This window comes from Entelurus aequoreus, linkage group LG13 (genome assembly GCF_033978785.1).
Source record: "Entelurus aequoreus isolate RoL-2023_Sb linkage group LG13, RoL_Eaeq_v1.1, whole genome shotgun sequence".
NCBI classification, from domain to species: domain Eukaryota; kingdom Metazoa; phylum Chordata; class Actinopteri; order Syngnathiformes; family Syngnathidae; genus Entelurus; species Entelurus aequoreus.
The window spans coordinates 45,116,402-45,121,401 of NC_084743.1; the positions used below are offsets into that span (position 1 = coordinate 45,116,402).

Below are 5,000 nucleotides of genomic sequence, written 5' to 3' on the forward strand. Positions count from 1 at the left end.
CGATCTCGTCAGATCTCCGAAGCTAAGCTGGGTTGGGCCTGGTTAGTACTTGGATGGGAGACTGCCTGGGAATACCAGGTGCTGTAAGCTTTTGGTGACGCTCCCAGCATAGGGCACCCTTTCCCCCTTTTGCTTTTGTCACAACGGATATAGGTACTGTTGTGTCGACAGCTCTTCCTCCCAAGTAAGTCAAAGTCTGCTGTCCACTCCCAAGTTCTTTTAATGGCAAATAAGCTGATGTTAAATTGACCACCAAAAGCAGTAGTTGGTATTTCGTTGTTTATTGTCAAAGCTTTGGCAATAATGAGACCAATCCAGCACCCAAGCGTTCCCTAGCCCGGTCCAGATCGGTCTAGCTCAAAACTCCCGCAAGTCCCGTGTTCCCCCGTCTCTCCCTGCCCCCACTCTCTTTGTTTAGACTACTCCGAGTTATCTCTACTCTGACACATTCCAATCTAGAAGGCCAACACCTCACTATGAGACTCAAAAGAAGGAAGAATACTAGCTATTCTTTATATAACTATAGGAGTTTAGAAATAAGTAACACTTAAATATGGATATTCTTCCAACAAGTCCCCCTTTAAGATCTTCTAATAAGATCTTTATTACTTGTACAAAACTTATAAAGCACGCCCCACATTAAAGTAGGTGCTGTTTTTTTTCTTTAAGCAAGCTAGCGATAAAACAACAGCTTATTTACATGGGAGATAGATGGAGGGAGTCCACGTCAATGTCGTCATGGTCAGGGAAGTAAACCAACAATTCTCGAAAGTCTTAAAGTTACCTCTTTGCTAGACCCCCTTTAGTGACACTTAGCCCAAGGGGCGATAAAGCAACCGCATGAGGCTATGATGGCCAAAAAAGCTCCGAATGGAGACCAAGACAGACTTAATTAGGTCAGTCCACCTGCCTAATGTGCTTAGAAGCCAATCTTTGAAGGGGTCAGAGAGAGAGTTCCCTAGACAGGGCCTGGAGGCCCTTTAAGGCCCTCTGAACTGAGCCATCGGGGGTAGTGTTGTTAGGAATGAAGGTACAGCATTGGTCACCAAACATTGCACACACTCCTTCTTCCTTGGCTAGGATGCGGTCAAGGGCTATGCGGATCTGAACGGCCCTGAGGGAGGTCGGGGCAAGTTTTTCAGCAAGTCCCTCAACGGCGTCACGAGTCAGGTTGGTTAGTCTCAACGGCGGCGGGGAGTTAGAGAGGCCGCTGAAACAGGAGTTCCAAGGGATGTTAATTTGGTGAGTGGGGTCACCAGTCTAACCATAGCACAAAGCCCAACGGCTGACGTCGGGATTCTAATGTACAATCTGTGCTTCCCACAACACCAGAATAAGTCAGCTCGTGCCTAAGGGCCTATCCTAGAGCCATCTATCAGTGTGGTGCACCAGTAATGGTTGATGTCACCCAATTTGTTGGGGGACGGAGAGGGTCCTGTAATTTGAAAATGCGTGTAATTCAGCTTTTGGGCCACAAAGGGAAGAAGTCGGGTGGCATTGTCAACAGAAGGGTACACATGTCAGTCAACTTAAAAGGGGCGGGGTAAGTGTGGGAAAAGGGACGTCCAGCGGAAGAAGCAACACAGTCACCCAGGTTTTGGCATCCACCTGAGCCACAGGTTGTCTGCACCCGCTCCTAAGGTCAAAGTTACCAGGCCTTCGGTGGTGATGTCATTAGCACGCACAGATGTGAGAGCCTTTGAAACACCACCGAGGTGGGGTGGTACTTTAGGTGCTACAGAGGGTGTAGAGGTAGTTAACGCCCTCTCAAGGACATTAATTTTAATAATTCCTTTAGCGTCTGTATCAGTCAGGTCAAGCCCCAAAACAACATAAAAGGGAAGATGGGCACAACTTACCAGAGTATGTTGTCTGCATCCGACACCAATGGTTCAGGGTTGAGTCGTAACAAATATAGAGGTCATTACCACGGTAATAGCTATTGTGTCCCCCGTAATTAATCACACTGCACAGGTCAAAAAATAAGTCTTGCTATCCCCTTTGACCCAGTCTATTTAAAGTCCGCTGTATGTTCTTAGACACTTGTCAGTCACTGTCGTCAGGAAGGATGAACTGAGACACAAAGACAGTAGAACACGCCCAAGGGATAAACGGGGATAAACATCAAACTTTTCACTTAATGTAACGACACAGATAGTTATGCTGCAAACAAGCAAGAAAAACTAAGAAACATTTAGCATACTGGATTGGTCTCACACAAGGATATACAATATAGAAGTTGAAAAGAGTAATGTAGGTAGAAAATCTCTCTCGTCTCCTGGGCTGAGGGGCAGATGTTGTGGCGATGTCAGCAATGACATCCGCTGGTAATCTGTCAGGTTCTTCAGCTGTAGTGCAGAGGGAGAGGTGGTACCAGGTGTCCCCTCCACCAGCCAGTCGAAGGGCGTGGGACGTCCGTTCCACGACCTTGAAGGGACCAGTCCACCTGAGCTCCGTCCACTTGCGTTTGATGACCTTGATCTTGACCCTCTCAGCGGGCGGAAGGGAATCTGTACAGAAGAACTGGCACACAAATTCTGCAATTTTTTGTGTAAAATACCATTTTGGTTTTACGCTGAGTCCTCCTTCCATGGGGGGCTGCTGGTCCTGTGAATGGCTGACCTGTATGCAGCTCATAGGGTGAAAAACTCAAAGGGCGGTAAAACAGTTTTATTCACGGACCTTCGAATGATCATTAACACTAATTGCAACATGTCAATCCAATTAAATTTGGTCTGTGCACAGATTTTAGCCAATTAGTTTTTAATGTTCTGGTCCATCCTTTCAACCTTGCCTTGGGACTCAGGATGGTACCCCAAACCTGTGTTCTAGTCCGAAAGCCTTTTCGACCAAGGCTAAGTGAGTATTTTTTTTAAAATGGTTGCCGTTGTCTGACCTAATCTTTTTGGGGAAACCATGTCGGGGTACTAGGTCATCCACAAGTCATTTAATTACTGATACTGCCTCCTCTTTTGAGGTTGTTGTTGCTTCCGGCCAACCACTGTGATTGTCAACACAAGTCAGTACGTACCTTTTCCCTTGTACCGTATTGATCATATCAGTGAAATCAAAGACTATACATGGTTCACCCTCACCTCCTCCATATTCTAAATTTGATCTATTAAACTACTATCGATGTGTAAAATCGTTATTTTCAAATTAAAATTAGTTCTAACTTCTTACCCACGGTAAAAACGTTAAAACTATGGAATGTGTCAGAATCGGATGATTGTCGATTTTGTTCCAAGGAGTCTGTATCCACCCTCACTCACCCCCTTCTGTTTCTGAAAAAAGGACTGTGTTAGTCATACTATCACTTTCAGAAAACATCTAAGAAAAAGGTCAGCTAATAGTCAAGTAGCGGAGGACAGGTCATGTTTGAGGTCAATGATTGTCTCTTTAGCCTCTATGGTCCACTTGGGGGTGGTGTTAGGGTAGGGGACCCCTTAGCAATATCCCAATTAACTCAAACTCAACTAAACCCTAGCTTTTATGTAACTTATTCAATATGGTGAAAGTAACAAATAGGCTTATATTTATATTGTCACCAATACTAGAAAAATACTACCCTTGTGGCGAATGCTTTAGCAATAGTATTTTGAAATTTTACCGCACCTGGTGGCCCCAATAATTCATTAAGTCAAGCTCATGTTGTAGAAAGTTGAATAAAGCAGACACGTTTGTTACTGAATACTTTCTATCAGACTTCTGTCTTGACGACTATGTGTATGTAATGAGCAAGTATAATTATTTGATATGTTTAAATGTGTAATGTGTCGTTTTAGCTCAGCTGTTGTGTAGCTGCTAGCTCCTCGTAGCCTACAGGTGTCTAAAGTGCAGCCCATAGTTATGTGTTTAACATAACCATGGGCTAAACCTAAACAATTGAAAATGTGGTATTTGGGTGTCGGTGTAATGTTTGGCAGCTACGCCGTGTCTTATCATTGGACCTAAGTTCTTTGGTTTTGTAGGCGAGACAGAGAGCAAGGGAACAATGTGGGACACAATTGTGTCCATCTTATACCATGCTAGCTGTTGCAAAGATAGGTCAACATGAGCAGCCACACCTTGAGTTCCAACATATATAAATAATCATAACATATGGCGAGTCGGGTGGCAGAACACACAGAAGCATAGACTACTCCGAGTTATCTCTACTCTGACACATTCCAATCTAGAAGGCCAACACCTCACTATGAGACTCAAAAGAAGGAAGAATACTAGCTATTCTTTATATGACTATAGGAGTTTAGAAATAAGTAACACTTAAAAATGGATATTCTTCCAACAGTACTGGCCATACTTGACAATACAGCTACATATTGCTCGTCCATACAGAACGCTGCTCTCCACCGAAAACATGTTTTTTTGACTCGGTTTGGGATTGATAGCAAGATTTGCAGTATCGCCAACAGTGACACATGTGCTTCAAGGCACTTCAGTGCTAACAGTGGAGCAAAAGTCCAAAGAGTTAGGCTGAGAAAACAAGCAGTGATTTTTGTATCACACACACGTTGCTCATTGCAAAAAGGTCCTGTCAACCAGCTTGTCACATTTAAAAGTCTGTTTTGAGGCTAACTTCTCGGCTTACGACCATACTACCCTGAGCACGCCCGATCTCGTCAGATCTCGGAAACTAAGCTGGGTTGGGCCTGATTAGTACTTGGATGGGAGACCGCCTGGGAATACCAGGTGCTGTAAGCTTTTGGCAACGCTCACAGCATAGGGCGCCCTTGCCCCCTTTTGCTTTTGTCACAACGGCTATAGGTACTTGCCATACTTGACAATACAGCTACGTATTGCTCATCCAAACAAAACGCTGCTCTCCACCCAAAACATGTTTGTTTAGTTTTGACTCGGTTTGGGATTGATAGCAAGATTTGCATTATCGACAACAGTGACACATGTGCCTCAAGGCACGTCAGTGCTAACAGTGGAGCAAAAGTCCAAAGAGTTAGACAGGCTGAGAAAACAAGCAGTGATTTTTGTTTCACGTTGCT

The 5,000-nt window shown here is 44.4% G+C and overlaps 2 non-coding genes across 2 annotated transcripts in view; both read left to right on the forward strand.

Moving 5' to 3' along the window:
• Positions 1-90, forward strand: part of LOC133663990 (5S ribosomal RNA) — a 119-nt gene extending 29 nt beyond the window's left edge. The window contains exon 1 of the ribosomal RNA XR_009828466.1: positions 1-90. This exon is cut by the window's left edge and continues 29 nt beyond it. This is a non-coding gene — a ribosomal RNA (5S ribosomal RNA).
• A 4,495-nt stretch (positions 91-4,585) lies between these two features.
• Positions 4,586-4,704, forward strand: LOC133663997 (5S ribosomal RNA). Its single transcript, XR_009828473.1, has one exon. It is a non-coding gene; the product is annotated as a 5S ribosomal RNA (ribosomal RNA).
• Positions 4,705-5,000: the final 296 nt, after the last annotated feature.